Consider the following 17,183-nt stretch of genomic DNA (forward strand, 5'->3'; position numbering starts at 1 on the left):
CCAACATGGTGAAACTCCGTCTCTACTAAAAATACAAAAGAATTAGCTAGGCATGGTGGCAGGTGCCTGTAATCCAGGCTACCTGGGAGGCTGAGGCAGGACAATTGCTTGAACCTGGGAGGCAGAGGTTGCAGTGAGCCGAGATCGTACCACTGCACTCCAGCCTCGGTAAGAGAGGGAGACTCCATCTCAAAAACAAACAAACAAAAACCACCAGCAACAACAACAACAAAACACCTCTTTCCTTTATATAAGTTACCCAGTCTCAGGTATTTCTTCATAGCAGCGTGGGAATGAACTAACACAGGTGACTACTCACATGTGGCAAATGCAGACAAGGGCACTCTGTGCTATTGGGATGCTGAGGTGGGGGTGTGATAGGAGTTTGGAGGACTTGTTTCCCAAGACATAGGTCACAAGGACCCCCCTGATAAAACAAGATGTGGTGAAGGAGCCAGCCAAAACCCCCCAAAACCAAGATGGTGATGAAAGCGAGCCCTGGTCCTCTCACCGCTCATCATACACTAATCATAATCCATGATTTGTCCATGGTGAAGGAAACTCCCACCAGAACCACGACAGCTTACATACGCCATGGCAACATCCGGAAGTTACCCTATATGGTCTAAAAAGGGGAGGAACTCTCATTTCTGGGAATTCCCTGACCTTTTCCTGGAAAATGCATGAATAAGCCACCCTTGTTTAGCATATGAGCAAGAAACAAACATAAAAATAGCAACCTGCAACTCTCACGGCTGCTCTTCCGATGGCATAGCCACTCTTACTCCTTTACTTTTAAAATAAACTTGCTTTCACTTTACTCTGTTAACTCTTGAATTCCTTCCTGTGCAAAGCCAAGAACTCACGTTGCCTCCTGGGCTGAACTCCAATGTGGGGGTTCACCCTGTGACAGGTGGATGGGCTTGAGTCCAGGAGTTCGGGTCCAGCCTAAGCAACATAGTGAGACCCCTCCATCTCTATTTTTTTCTCAGACAGTATAAGAGACAGATGAAGCAAAGTGCATAAATGGCTGTGAGGAGCATGTGGTTTGTCAAAGCTGGAACTTTATTTACAAACAAGTTCCAGCATTATCTGAGTGGGTGCTGCTAACAATTATAGCGTGTTCTTTAAAACTGCAGACTGGGATTAGACGGTTTGCCAAAAAGCCACTGAGTACATGAAAGCGAGAATTCTGATTTCTCCATTTATCTTCAGATTTATCACTCCCTCCCTCTGTGCCCTTCTCTGCATCTGCTGTATGTGAGTATGGAGAGTCCACACAATTCAGTCTGTACCAGTGGTCTAGGTTTTCAACTACATCTCACTGGTCAAGCATGTTTGCATTCACAGAAGGAACCCTACCCCCATTTTTGTTTTCCTGTTTTATTTTTAGTACATTTTAGGCCTTAAGAATGTAGGGTTTTTTGTTTGTTTGTTTGTTTTTTTCCTGTGAGACGGGAGTCTCGCTCCATAACCCAGGCTGGAATGCAGTGGCATGATCTCGGCTCACTGCAACCTCCCCCTCCCGGGTTCAAGCGATTCTCCTGCCTCAGCCTCCCACGTAGCTAGGAATACAGGCACGCACCACCATGCCTGGCTAATTTTTTTTTTAATTTTTTTTTTTATTTTTAGTAGAGAGGGGGTTTCACCATGTTGGCCAGACTTGTTTTGAACTCCTGACCTCAGGTGATCTGCCCACCTTGGCCTCTCAAAATGCTGGGATTACAGGCATGAGCAACCGTGCCTCACCAATAGTGTTTTATCATATAGAAATAGAAATTACAAATCTCTCAGGAAGTTCTTTGGAAGTGCAGCTTTAAAGACATACTTTTTGACCCCCACTGTTTTCTTTTGCCCAGCTTGGATATGTGTTCTGCCTTCATTATCTCTTCAAGGAGGCATTCACAGGCAGCAGAGCTCTTTTGTGGAGGAACTTTTATAACATTGTCAGTTGCTTTAAGCAGATGTTCTCAAGGCTGATCTGTAGGCTGGATCCAGTGGCTGACAAGGATTTTACTGATTTGTACAAAATGAGAAAAATAAGAACAATGCAATGAGTTTTTCATAAAGGAATTTTTTTTTTTTTTTTGAGATGGAGTTTCACTCTTGTTGCCCAGGCTGGAGTGCAGTGGTGCAATCTTGGCTCACTGCAAACTCTACCTCCTGGGTTCAAGTGATTCTCCTGCCTCAGCCTCCTGAGTAGCTGGGATTATGGGTGCCCACCACCATGCCTAGCTAATTTTTGTATTTTTAGTACTGATGGGGTTTCACCATGTTGGCCAGGCTGGTCTCTAATTTCTGACATCAGGTGATCCGCCCGCCTCGGCCTCCCAAAGTGCTGGCATTACAGTTGTGAACCACCGTGCCTGGCCTCATAAAGGAATTTATTTGTGTCACTTTGATGTATTCTGAGATTGCATGCCCTCTTCTTTTTGAGTTTAAATGTCTTTTATAATAGTAGGATAATAAGGGATAGGTGTTAAAAAAAAAACCCATACATATTTACTTAATAAAATTAACTCAAAGTTAATGCTTAAACATATTTGCAAATTTTGCTACTCTGTGAAATCCGAAAGTCCAGAGAACTACCATTTTAATGAATGCAACTTGAGATTTAATGTGATACAATGGATTTAATAAGATTTAATTAAATTCCATTCTGATGAGAAAGTTTTAGATAATCCAGCTCTCCATATTCAGAAAAGTCAACCTACCAGCCCAATTTAATGCTTAGATCCACCACAGGGAAGCAGAAATCAGTCTGGATAATGAAGACCAGAGAGCCAGACTCTTAGACCTAAAGGAACTTCAGAGATCACGTCTCATTATACAGCTGAGAAAATAGACTTGATGGTTTGTATTCCTGGTCCTGCCATTTACTTGCCGTTGCCTTGAGCTAGCTACTCACCACAACTGCAAAGGGTCCCTTCAGGTCTGAAATTCTGAAACTTAACAAGTAACATATTAAGAAAAAGAGATGAGGCTGGGCACGGTGGCTCACGCCTGTAATCCCAGCACTTTGGGAGGCTGAGGCAGGCGGATCGCTTGAGGTCAGGAGTTCCAGAACAGCCTGGCCAACATGGTGAAACCTCGTCTCTACTAAAAATACAAAAAGTAGTCGGGCGTGGTGGCACATGCCAGTAATTCCAGCTACTTGGGAGGCTGAGGCAGGAGAATCGCTTGAACCTGGGAGGCGACAGTTGCAGTGAGGTGAGATTGCACCACTGCACTCCAGCCTGGGTGACAGAGTGAAACTGTCTGAAAGAAAAAAGAAAAAGAAAAAGAGATCGATCCTCATGGGTAAAGGGTAAAATCCAGGGAAATTCAAGCTGATGCAGAAAACCACAAAATACTCATTTTTTTATTGCCCCAAATGGCCACGATTTATAAGGCTTTATGGTAGCTTGGTACGGAGGGGAAAACCAGATTCCTTATCCCACCCACCTGCCTCTTACTTTCCTAATAAAGGTGTCATGGTATTTCAAGGCCTGCGGATCAGTGGATACAAATGCGAACAGTTACTGCCCCCTAGTGGATTTACAGTATGGTGCTCATTTATAAATTCAGATTAAAGCTTGACTGCCTTGTTGCTGAAAGAATTCATCTTTGGCGGTGGAGGGACCTTAAGAAGCCACCTTCATTTTTATGTTTTAACATGTTTTAATGCCCTCATTCTTCAGATGGGGACACTGGTCCTCTAAGTCACGTAGGTGCCCCAGGGCTTTTTGTTCCAAGTCCGGGGCCCACGCCACTGCACCACAGTTTCATTAGGCTGCACGAGCTCCAGCTATTTCTAGAGTTGCTGGGGAACTACCATGACCCGTCCTTCTGTGGCAGGGAAAGCAGGATACCACCTCATGTTTGGTTTGCCTCCCACTGCGACTTTTGCTGTGGAGGACACCTCTGACACAGCTACGTGACCTAGTAAGGCACACAGGGAGAACGCCGTGTGATCATGAAGGCAGATTTTCAGCAAAACACCAGAGCCAGGCCAGTGCGGTGGCTCACGCCTATAACCCCAGCACTTTGGGAGGCGGAGGCTGGTGGATCACCTGAAGTCAGGAGTTCGAGACTAGCCTGACCAACATGGTGAAACCCCATGTACTAAAAATACAAACATTAGCTGGGTATGGTGGCGGCTCCTGTAATCCCAGCTATTCGGGAGGCTGAGGCAGGAGAATCATTTGAACCCAGGAGGTGGAGGTTTCAGTGAGCCGAAGATCGCGCCATTGCACTCCAGCCTGGGCGACAAGAGTGAAACTCCATCTCAAAAAAAAAAAAAAAAAACACAATAACAACAACAAAACACCAGAAGCCATGACAGCTGCACCAAACAGATTCACCCTCATGGCTCTCAGAAGGGGCTGACCCAACCAACACCCTGATCTCAGACTTCTGACTTCCACAATCGTGGGATTACACATTTCTGCGGTCTAAGCTGCTCCATTTGTGACACTGTTACAGCAGCTCTAGCAAGTGAATACAGATTTTGCAGAGATTTATCCCTCAAACACTTTTCAGTGGTTACTTTGATTTTGCTGAACCAAATTAAGTTGACTTCCCCAAAGCAGCCAACGACTGGAAAACTTCAAATTGTAAGGATATGTGAACTTCGAATCTCCAGTCCAGTGACTCATCCTGAGCAGGAATTCCTTATACAATGTCTTTGTCAGCCAGGGTAAAAAAGGGTGCTGTGCCCTTACAAAGAAAGTATGACAAAGAAACAGAGAAAGCTGGACTGCCCACAGCCAGACAAACTATTCTGTAATAGAAGTTAGGCTTAGAATGCAATGAAGAATTAATGTGCTCGACTACCTTCAATACTTGGAGCTACAGAGAGGTGCTCCTGATGAAGCTGGAAATGAGGAAAATGGAAAACAAAATTGTCACCGGGGAGCTCAACTCTGAGATCACTTATAAGGGATCAGAGCAGAGACACGCAAGGTCACCTGAGCAAAGCAAAAGGAAAGTCAGAGAAGCAAATGTTGGCATTTCCTATCCAAGCGCCGTATAAGGGAGAATGAGTTTCAGTCACCAAACGTGAAGTATCTCCTGTTCTAAAGGACAGGTTCTCCTTTTAGGTGGAGATAGATGCGGGGAGTTATGGCTGGAGGACTTCATGTATTTCTGATTCCATCGGCAAGACTCTCTCTGATATAAGTGGAATGCACTAAGCTGTCACAGTTTGATGCCATTAACCATTCCTCGAATTGGCCTTCTTCCTTCATGATCACATGGCGTTCTCCCTGTGTGCCTTACTAGGTCCTTGGCTGTGTCTGAGGCATCCTCCATAGTTTGACGCCATTAATCATTCCTCTAATTGGTAAATATTCCTCTAAACTATTAGCAACCCCATGCTAACTCTGTGAGTACTGACAACCTTCAGATTATCCGTGGCTTCCGTTGTGCCTTAGAGAGAGAACACACTGGATTGCCCCCAGGTTAACTGGCTACTCATGACAATAATTCTTCATACTAAACCCTCAATAAAAGCCTCTGGCCAGGTGCAGTGGTTCACGCCTAAAATCCCAGCACTTTGGTGGGCCAAGGCAGGAGGATTACTTGAGGCCAGTAGTTTGAGACCAGCCTGGGCAACATGGTGAGACCACATCTCTACAAAAAAGTAAAATATTACCTGGGTGTGATAGCATGTGCCTGTAGTTCCAGCTACTTGGGAGGCTGAGGCAGAGGACTGCTTGAGCTCCAGAGGTTGAGGCTGCAGTGAGCTATGATAATGCCACTGCACTCCAGCCTGGGTGCCAGATTGAGATCCTCTCTCTGGAAAAAAAAAAAGGCTGATTATTATTTTCCTCATGTGCTCTGCTTATGAAAGAGACTGAACAATAATATGCACACAAACATTCTAGTCTGATGAAATTTTATTCTTTACTGCAAGTTGATAAAAGGCACTCTTTTATTCTTTTTTATTTTTATTTTTATTTATTTATTTATTTATTTATTTTTTGAGACGGAGTCTTGCTCTGTCGCCCAGGCTGGAGTGCAGTGGCACGATCTTGGCTCACTGCAAGCTCCGCCTCCCGGGTTCACGCCATTCTCCTGCCTCAGCCTCCCGAGTAGCTGGGACTACAGGCGCCCGCCACTATTCCCGGCTAATTTTTTGTATTTTTAGTAGAGACGGAGTTTCACCGCGTTAGCCAGGATGGTCTCGATCTCCTGACCTCGTGATCCACCCGCCTCGGCCTCCCAAAGTGCTGGGATTACACGCGTGAGCCACCGCGCCCGGCAAAAGGCACTCTTTTATTAACCTTCCGTCCGCACATTTTTTAGTTAGTGTAAATGAGCCTCTCAGCCATCATCATCATCATAGGGCAACAACTAACAAGAGGGAGCCTTTGAGACTTCAACACACAGGCCCTCAAATAAAACACAGCACGGGTGACTTCTGCTATCATCTATGATGGAGGAACCGGTACAGAATTAGCCTTCCCACCATAAACAACAGAAAAACTATACAAAAAATATGAGGCAACTCTTCCAGGCACTGGATCACAGGAAGAGAAAGAGTGTAATTCTGGAAAGAATGGGGTTTGAGACCAGCTTGGCCAACGTGGTGAAACCCTGCCTCTACTAAAAGTACAAAAATTAGTCCCGTGTGTTGGCGGGCACCTGTAATCCCAGCTGGGAAGCTGAGGCTGAGGCAGGGAGATTCCTTCTCAGAAAAATAAAAAAAAAGTCCTGTGGAGCTGAGGAGGCGAAAGATGCCAGACGCAAGAGCAGACGGTAGGCTACATTATTATAAGTATTATTATTATTATTATTATTATTTTGAAATGGAGTTTCACTCTGTCGCCCAGGCTGGAGTGCAGTGGCGCGATCTCGACTCACTGCAACCTCCGCCTCCCAGGTTCAAGCAATTCTCCTGCCTCAGCCTCCTGAGTAGCTGGGATTACAGGCGACTGCCACCATGCCCAGCTAATTTTTGTATTTTTAGTAGAGATGGGGTTTCACCATGTTGGCCGAGCTGGTCTTGAACTCCTGACCTCAGGTGATCCGCCCGCCTCGGCCTCCCAAAGTGCTGGGATTACAGGCGTGAGCCACTGCGCCTGGCCTATTATTATTATTGTTATTATTATTATATTTTGAGACGGAGTCTCACTCTGATCCCCAGGCTGGAGTGCAGTGGTGCAATCTCGGCTCACTGCAACCTCTGCCTCCTAGGTTCAAGTGATTCTCCTGCCTCAGCCTCCCAAGTAACTGGGACTACAGGCGCGCCCGCCACCACCCCCGGCTAATTTTTGTATTTTTAGTGGGGACCGGGTTTCCCTAAGTTGGCCAGGCTGGTCTCCAACTCCTGATCTCAGGTGATCCACCCTCCTAGGCCTCCCAAAGTGCTGGGATTACAGGCGTGAGCCACTGCACCTGGCCATAAGCATTATTTTAAAAGCAAACTAAACTATAATGCTTAGGGATGCTGCTTGGATGGTAATGCAATAATATGATTACCATATTTTTAATTTAAGGAGGGCGGGTATCGGGAGGGCTCAAGAGGCCTCTGGGAGGCTATGGAGCTTTATTTCTTGCCCTGGGAGGTGGTTTTTCAGGAATGTTTTTGATAAAGTAATAAGCTGCTTAACTGTTTTGTGCACTTTTTAAAAGATGTGTTCTATATTTCGCAATACAAATGGATTTTTTTTTAATATATAAAAAGAAAACTTCATTCGGGATAAGCTGGGGGTGTCCGAGAAAAGCCAGGACCCACTCCCAGGCACATCACCATCTGCAGCCCGACCCCCTCCTCAGGCCGGGTGAGCGGCCTCGCGGGTCACCAGACTCCCAGAACGACGGCTGCAGGCCCCAGAGTCCACGAGGGTGGGTACAAATCCCCTGGACACAAACAGCCCGAGATGGACACCATCCAGCTCTGCACCCCCTCTTCCCGCACTCCCCTGGCACTCAGTAGCCTCGGACCGTCTGCGCCTGCGCGGACGACTCAGCTGCGCATTCGCGCTCTGCCCCGCAGAAGCTGTAACAGTAGCTGGAGTTTAAAGAGAGGCTGGTTGTGGGCTTGGGACTTCAGTCCTGTGTCCCTTGGACTGCGTTGCAGGTTCCTAAAGGGGCAACTATGTTCAGTTCTAGAAATGTTCCTTCCTTTTTTTTCTTTTTTCTTTTTTTTTTTCCCCCCCCGAGACGGAGTCTTGCTCTGTCGCCAGGCCGAAATGCAATGGCGCGATCTCGGCTCACTGCAACCTCTGCCTCCCGGGTTCAAGCCATTCTCCTGTCTCAGCCTCCCGAGTATGAGTATCAGGGATTACAGGCGCGCGCCACCACGCCCGGCTAATTTCTGTATTTTTAGTAGAGACGGGGTTTCACCATGTTGGCCAGGATGGTCTCAATCTCTTGACCTCGTGATCTGCCCACCTCGGCCTCCCAAAGTGCTGGAATTACAGGCATGAGCCACCATGCCCGGCCCCCTTTTTTTCCTTTAGACGTATTCTCCCACTGTCACCCAGGATGGAGTGCAGTGGTGCAATCTCGGTTCACTGCAGCCTCCTCCTCCTGGCTTCAAGCGATTCCTGCCTCAGCCTCCTGACTAGCTGGAATTACAGGTGCGCCACCACACCTGGCTAATTTTTGTATTTTTAGTGGAGACTTTTGCCATGTTGGTCGGGCTGGTCTCGAACTCCTAGCCTCAAGTGATTTGACGGCCTTGGCCTCCCAGAGTGCTGGGATTACAGGCGTGAGCCACCACACCCTGCCAGTTCTAGAAGTGTTCTAGCGCTGGGGTTAGCAGACCTCTGTAAAGGGTGAGATAGTAACTATTTTAGATTTTGTAGGCCAAGAGACAAAATCCAGGACATTTAAGAGAGAAAAACAAAATTGCCACAATGTTTTAAATTGATGAAATTAAAAACATTATAATAGAGTGCATATATTTTTAGCATAGGCCTACTAATGAGAAGTATGGAATTCTTTTTTGGGAGTGGGATATGGAGGATAATATTTTCTTAATAGTGGCTCAAAGTTAGTGTTCTCTAGCTCTAAAACACAAATTGATTGCAATGTTCATCTGTTAATACAGATTTACTGTGACATTTTACCCACTTCATTTTTGAAATGTCCTTTCCTGCCAAAAACTGGTATGGGGCCCCCAGCATATGACTTCAATTGATCATATTCATCGCCAGGATAAGAGGGAGGCATTTACAGAATTCTATTTGATTCTTCTCTTGATAGTTGCCTTTTTGCAGGTCATCATACTGCAGATTAATCACTGCCAATAGAAGGTTAGGTGGAAGTGCGGTAGGAAGTGGAACTCCAGAGGTGGGGCTTGGACACCAGACCTAATTGAGGACTAGTTAAAACAGGCGTGGGGCAAAAGCACCACCCCATAAGCCACACCCGCCAGCCAAGGACATGAACAGACACTTCTCAAAAGAAGACATACTTGTGGCCAAAAATCATGAAAAAAAGCTGAATATCACTGATCATTAGTGAAATGCAAATGAAAACCATAATGAGCCATTCTCACACCAGTCAGAATGGCTATTATTAAAAAGTGAAAAAATAACCGATGCTGGTGAGGTTGTGGAGAAAAAGGAACGTTTTTACACTGTTGGTGGGAGTGTAAATTAGTTCGACCATTGTGGAAGACAGTGTGGGTGTGGCAATTCCTCAAAGACCTGGAGACAGAATTACCATCTGACCCAGCAATCCCATTACTGGATATATACCCAAAGGAATATAAATCATTCTGTTACAAAGACACATGCACATGGATGTTCACTGCAGCACTTTTCACAACAGCAGACATGGAATCAACCTAAATGCTCATCAATAATAGACTAAAGAAAATGCAGTACATATACACCATGGAATACTCTGTAGCCATAAAAAGGAACAAGGTCATGTCCTTTGCAGGGACATGGATGGAGCTGGAGGCCATTATCCTTAGCAAACTAACGCAGGAACAGACAACCAAATACTGCATATTCTCACTTGTAAGTGGGAGCTAAATGATAAGAACACATAGACACATGGAGGGGAACAACTCACACTGGGGCCTACCAGAGGACGGTGGGTGGGAGGAGGGAAAGGATCAGGAAAAATACCTAATAGATATTAGGCTTAATTCCTGGGTAATGAAATAATCTGTACATCTGTATTAGTCTGTTTTCACACTGCTATAAAGAAATACCCAACACTGGGTAATTTATAAAGGAAAGAGTTCCACATGGCTGGGGAGGCCTCAAGAAACTTACAATCATGACAGAAAGTGAAGGGGAATCAAGTAGCTTCTTCACAACGTGGCAGAAGACAGAAGAGCGAAGGAGGAACTTCCAAACACTTATAAAACCATTAGATGAGGTGAGAACTCACTCACTATCATGAGAACAACATGGGGGAAACCTCCCCCATGATCCAATCACCTCCCTCGCTCGACACAAGGGGATTACAGGTCCCTCCCTCAATACGGGGGGATTACAATTCGAGATGAGACTTGGGTGGGGACACAGAGCCAAACTATATCAAAACCCCATGACACACATTTACCTATGTAACAAACCTGCACATCCTGCACATTTACCCATAAAATTAAAAGACATGCCCACCAGTGTGCCATGCCAGTTGACCATTGCCATGGCAACACCCCAAAGTTCCTGCCCTTTTCCCTGGCAGCGAGACAACTGGGAAGTCACCACCTTATTTCTAGAAATTTCTGCATAATCTGCCCCTTAATTTGCATATAAACAAAAGTGGTTGTAAGTATGACCGCAGAACTGCCTCTGAGCTGCTACTCTGGGTGTACTGCTTATGGGGTAGCCCTACTCTGCACACTGCCGCTTCAATAAAACCTCTGGCTGGCCCTTGATTTGTTTCCTAGGCAAAGCCAAGAACTCTCCCAGGCTAAGCCTGCCCTGCATTAGAAGCTCCTCAGTTGCACAGTTGACTGGAACTGTAGCTTAAATTTGCGTGGGAATTTGTGTGGGAATGCAGATTTTGATTCTTGTTTTGACTTTTGACATCATAAGAAACATGTAAAGCAGTTTGACTTTACTTGTGATTCAAACAGTGTAGCCATCATAAAAATGACTTTACTGCAGTATAAGTTTTGCATATTAGTGCTGTTTTGACTGCTAATTTTAGGTTGAATTCATTAAGAAATATTACCAAGTCTATAGCAAAAGCTAATTTCCAAAGCCACTCAGTGTTCCTTAATAAGGGTTGAGGGCAGTTCCTATTCAGAAAAAATTCAGCTCTGAGCTTAAACAATCACAGTAAATCTTTACTACTGTGAATCCCTTGAACTGCTGTGTAATAGGGCAAGCGAAGAGATTCAGTTTCTATTTTGGACAAAAATTCATGGAGCTGAAGATGGCTATGGCACGAGAGTGAATTAAATTTCCTGTTGAAACTACAGGTTCAATAACACATGACAGATTCAAATATTTTCAGGAAAGTATCTACTGATATACAATATGATGAATAATCATAGGTTTTTAACACCTTACACTGTCACAAGTTTTGTAAATTTGTCCAATTAACCTTTTATCTGCTCTATACATGTAACACATCCTAGCAGATTCCACTACAGGTTATACTGAATTAGTGTTTCCTCAACTTCTATGAAAATATTCCCTCCTATAGTTATTCCATGCAGTCTATTCATAGAGGCTAACTCTGCAGTCATGCCAGCCTCAGCACTGACTCAAGTGAAAAACAACTGAGAAGTATCAGTAACATCTGTCAATTCATGAAGAGCCAAGAAAAACTACCTAAAATCACTTGACTTGTTTTTTTAATTAACTACTGCATTAGTTTCCCAGGGCTGCTATAACAAATTACCACAAACGTGGTGGCTTAAAACGACATTCTTCTGGAGGCCAGAAGTCTGAATCATGGTGTTAGCAGGGTCACGCTCCCTCTGGAGGCTGGGAGGCAGAATTCTTCTTTGCCTCTTTCAGCTTCTGGTGGTTGCTGGTTTCCTTGGCTTGTGGCCACATCACTCCAATCTTTGCCTCCATTTTCATATCATCTTCTCTTCTTGTCTATGTCTCCTACAAGAAAACTTGTCATTGGATTTAGGACTTACTGAGGTTATCCAGGATGATCTCATCTCATGATCCTTAACTTAATTACATCTGCAAGGGTCCTTTTTCCAAATAAGGTTGCATTCACAGTTTCCAGGGATTTGAAGTGGATGAATTTGACATGAATATATATTTTTGAGGGCTTTTCTTTGGCCCACCACAACTATTGTTATTGCTCCCAATGTCCTCAACTCTCTGAGCAACTGTTCTCACCGAAAGACTAATAGTTTTATTTTTTTAGAGGCAAGGTCTTGCTCTGTCACCAAGGCTGGAGTGCAGTGGCATGATCATAGCTGACCACAGCCTCCTGGGCCCAAGTGATCCTCCTGTCTCAGTCTCTCACGTAGCTGGGACTATAGGTGTGTACTACCATGCTCAGCTAATTTTACCATGATCAGTTTTATTTTTTGTAGAGTTGGAGGTCTCAGTTTGTTGCCCGGGCTGGTCTCAAACTCCTGGCTTCAGGTGATCCTCCCACCTTGGCCTTCCAAAGTGCTGGGATTACAAGTGTAAGCCATCTTGCCTGGCCTAGGCTAAGAGTTTACTTTCTGTGGACACATTACTTGGCTGCTGCAATCAAACACAATTTAATCAAATTACCTGCAGAAAACAGTTTTCCTTGCTTGGTTAACAAATGAGGCACTAGGAAACTTACTTTGGTTGCAGTCAAATTTTCATTTTTTATTTCTGTGAAGAAATTCTACTGTGATGAGATATAATGTTTTATATTTTATAATTTTTTGAACATTGCTTTCCTGTGAGTTGCAAATATTATAAGTGCTTAGTCTGATAATGCTGCTATATATCATATTCCTTTAGCACAGCTTACTATCATTGCCTAATAAACACACTGCTTTGCCATCTAATTAGATAAAATAATCCACACTCCACTGTTCCTTAATAGCACAACATTCTAAATCCATTTTTTTGCTTTGTTTAGGCTGATAGGTTTGCACTGGTAATTTTAAAATACTGTAGTATGGCTGGGTGCAGTGGCTCACGCCTGTAATCCCAGCACTTTGGGAGGCCAAGGTGGATGGATCACGAGGTCAGGAGTTCGAGACCAGCCTGCTCAACGTGGTGAAACCCCCTCTCTACTAAAAATACAAAAATTTGCTGGGCGTGGTGGTGAGCGCCTGTAATCCCAGCTGCTTGGAAGGCTGAGGCAAGAGAATTGCTTGAACCCAGGAGGCGGAGGTTGCAGTGAGCCGAGATCGTGTCACTGCACTCCAGCCTAGGTGACAGAGCAAGACTCTGTCTTGGAGAAAAATAAAAATAAAAATAAACAAAAAAACCTCCCGTGGTACGGTAATATGTGTGGCACTTGAAATGCTGTTGAATTATAACTATGCCACTGCAATTTGTAGTGCATCAAGCAGCAGTTCTAAATGATGAATACCAGAAATGGTCTTTACCACACCTACTCAAAACCAGCCATAGGTCATACAGCACTGTCTAATATTGGCTGTGTTCCAATAAAACTTTATTTATGGATGCTTAAAGTTTTCATCTGTCACAAAATATTCTTGTTTTGATTTTTGTTTTCAACCATTGAAAAATGTGAAAACCATTCTCAGCTTATGGGCTATACAGAAACACGGTAAGCCAGATTTGACCTAACTGCTCTAATTTGTTGGCCCCTGGTTTAAGATCTAAACTAGGAAAAGAAATGTGTCAGTGTCTTAGCCTCTTTTCTGTTGCTTATGACAGAACACCTGAAAGAGGGTAATTTATAAAGAAAAGGAATTTATTTCTTGACGTTATAGAGACTGAGAAGTCCAAGGTCAAGGACCTGCATCTGGTGAGGGCCTTCTTGCTGATGGGGACCATCTGCAGAGTCCCAAGGTGGCACCGGGTATCATACGGCAAGGGGGCTTAGCACAATAGCTGAAGTCTCTCTTTCTCTTATAAAACCACCAATCCTACTCCCATGATAACCCATTAATCCATTAACCCATTGATCCATGCATACATGAATGGATTAATCCATTCACAGGGGTAAAGCCCCTCATGACCCAGTCACCTCTTAAATACAGTCTGAGCTCAACTCCACTAACCAAAAGGTGGGAGTGCAATGCTGCTATATATTGTACATAGGGTTTTTTGTTTGTTTTTGTTTTTTTGAGATGGAGTCTCACTCTGTCACCCAGGCTGGAGTGCAGTGACATGATCTTGGCTCACTAGAACCTCTGCCTCCTGGGTTCAAGTGATTCTCCTGCCTCAGCCTCCTGAGTAGCTGGGATCACAGGCACCTACCACCATGCCCGGCTAAATTTTGTATTTTTAGTAGAGATGGGGTTTCACTATGTTGGCCAGGCTGGTCTCGAACTCCTGACCTCAAGTGATCCACCAGCCTCAGCCTCCCAAAGTGCTGGGATTACAGGCAAGAGCCACTGTGCCCAGTTGGGTTATTAAGTGCTGGAGTAAGCTAATAGAAAAGTTCTGGAGCATATGAGGAGGGAGGTTGATCAATGGGATGTGTGAATTGCATTGAGTTATTCCACACTTTGCAAAGGTTTTTCTCTGTGATTAGGCCATCTGTGTTTGTTAATCAGCACCCATTGAAGTGAGGCAGGGGTCCTTCCAGACTCTGGGAGATAGGGGTGCTATCTTTCTTGATGGTTATATTTCAAAGAGATGGTACCCATGTTTTTTAAAAAAAAATCTTAACTTTTAGGTTCAGTGGTACATGTGCAGGTTTGTTATATAAGTAAATCGCATGTCATAGGAGTTTGGTGTACAGATTATTTCGTCACTCAGGTAATAAGCATAGTACCTGATAGGTAGTTTTTTGATTCTCTCCCTCCTCCCACACTCCAGTCTCAAGTGGGTCTTGGTATCTATTGTTCTCTTCCTTGTGTCCATGTGTTCTCAATGTTTAGTTCTCACTTATAAGTAAGAACATGCGGTATTTGGTTTTCTGCACCTGTGTTAGTTTTCTTAGGATAATGGTCTCCAGCTCCATCTATATTGCTACAAAGGGCACGATTTTGTTCTTTTTTATGGCAGCATAGTATTCCATGGTGTACATGTACCACATTTTTTTTACCTAGTCTACTGTTGATGGGCATTTAGGTTGATTCCAGGTTTTTGCTATTGTGAATAGTGTTGTGATGAACATATGGGTGCATGCGTCTTTACAGTAGAATGATTTATATTCCTTTGGGTATATACCCAGCAATGGCATTGCTGGGTTGACATCTCACACCAGGCATCCACGTTTTTGAGAAAGACATTCCTAGGCTGTAAAACAGACAAAAGGCTTTTAAAATTATTTACATATCGAAGCAGCACAGAAAGAATCTACAGTTCTTTCTTTATAAAAGTTTTTTTGTTCTTTTTTTAACCCGTGTCTAGCTCTGTCACCCAGGCTGGAGTGCAGTGGCGCAATCTCTGCTCACAGCAACCTCAGCTCACTGCAACCTCTGCCTCTTCAGCTCAAGTGGTTCTCCCACCTTGGCCTCATGAGTAGCTGGTACTACAGACACATGCCACGATGCCTGGCTAATTTTTTGTATTTTTTGTAGAGAGAAGGTTTCACCATGTTGCCCATGCTGGTCTGAAACTGCTGGGCTCAAGTGATCCGCCCTCCTCAGCCTACCAAAGTGTTGGGATTACAGGCGTAAGCCATTGTGCCTGGCCCATGACTATAATATTGATGGGACATTCTAAGTCCATAGGCTGTGCTGGGGACTCTCTAGCTTAAAGGTGGGGTGGCTCCGTGGCCCACATTCCAAGAGTCTGGTTACACATTACCTACGTATTCTTTCTGGTCCTGGAAGTCTATATCCTTCAGCCAGGTGCCACAGACAGTTTAACCAAGCCCAGAGGGAGGCGGACACAATTCTAGCCTGGTCTTCTGGTCTTACTTGGGCTTATGTGCTTGCTCAGGGCTATTCTCGGCTCAGTGGTCAGACAAAAGCTTTGACTGTGGTGAACCTTTGCAGCTTTTACCCCAGAGGCCCTCAATGCAAGGGGAATGTTGCATACAGTCCACTGGTCTGCAAATCAAGAAATACGTCCCCCACTGGGGGTAGAAAGAAGACTTTGCGGAAAATAAAAGGAGAGTTTTAAGGGAGTCAATTTCATATTCTCTTAGGTGTGTCCTGTATGCACTTTTTCTTTTCTTTTCTTTTCTTTTTTTTTTTTGAGATGGAGTTTCACTCTTATCACCCAGGCTAGAGTGCAATGGCACAATCTCGGCTCACTGAAACCTCCACCTCCTGAGTACAAGCAATTCTCCTGCCTCAGCCTCCCGAGTAGCTGGGATTACAGGCGCACGCCGCCACACCCGATTTTTTTTTTTTTTTTTGTATTTTCAGTAGAAATGGGGTTTCATCATGTTGGCCAGGCTAGTCTCGAACTCCTGACCTCGAGTGATCCGCCCACCTCGGCCTCCCAAAGTGCTGGGATTACAGGCATGAGCCACTGCGCCCAGCCTGCACTGTACTTCTTCTTTTATCTGCTTGTGAATGTACCTGCCATTAGCTAGTTTTCCTTTCCCTCAGCCCCCCTCCTTTTCTTCTTTTCTTTTTTATTTTTTTGAGATGGAGTTTCACTCTTGTTGCCCAGGCTGGAGTAAAATGGCACGATATCGGCTCACCGCAACCTCCACCTTTCAGGTTCAAGCGATTCTCCTGCCTCAGCCTCCCAAGTAGCTGGGATCACAGGCATATGCCACCATGCCCGGTTAATTTTGTATTTTTAGTAGAGACAGGGTTTCTCCATGTTGGTCAGGCTGGTCTTGAACTCCTGACCTCAGGTGATCCACCCACCTTGGCCTCCCAAAGTACTGGGATTACAGGCGTGAGCCACCACGCCCGGCCCCTTCATCCCCTTTTATAGTTGCTCTTCTCTCTCTTGAGAAAGACGGACCTTAATCCCCTTGGAAACTTGCTAAAGTGCACTGCACAGGGTAGAAAACTCTCCGAGGTAACAATCAAATAAACAATTTGAGATACTCATGTCAGAATTAATAAACAGAATGATTAACGATTGGGTAACATATCCTTTTATGATTCAGCTGATTTCCAATTATTTACATTCTTCAAAGAATAACTCAGAAATGTTTAGTTAATTTGCTCACAAATTATTTACTCACATATGATGGAGTCAGTTGGTAAACTGAGTAAA

Source organism: Gorilla gorilla, chromosome 9, assembly GCF_029281585.2.
Source record: "Gorilla gorilla gorilla isolate KB3781 chromosome 9, NHGRI_mGorGor1-v2.1_pri, whole genome shotgun sequence".
In the NCBI taxonomy this organism is placed as follows: domain Eukaryota; kingdom Metazoa; phylum Chordata; class Mammalia; order Primates; family Hominidae; genus Gorilla; species Gorilla gorilla.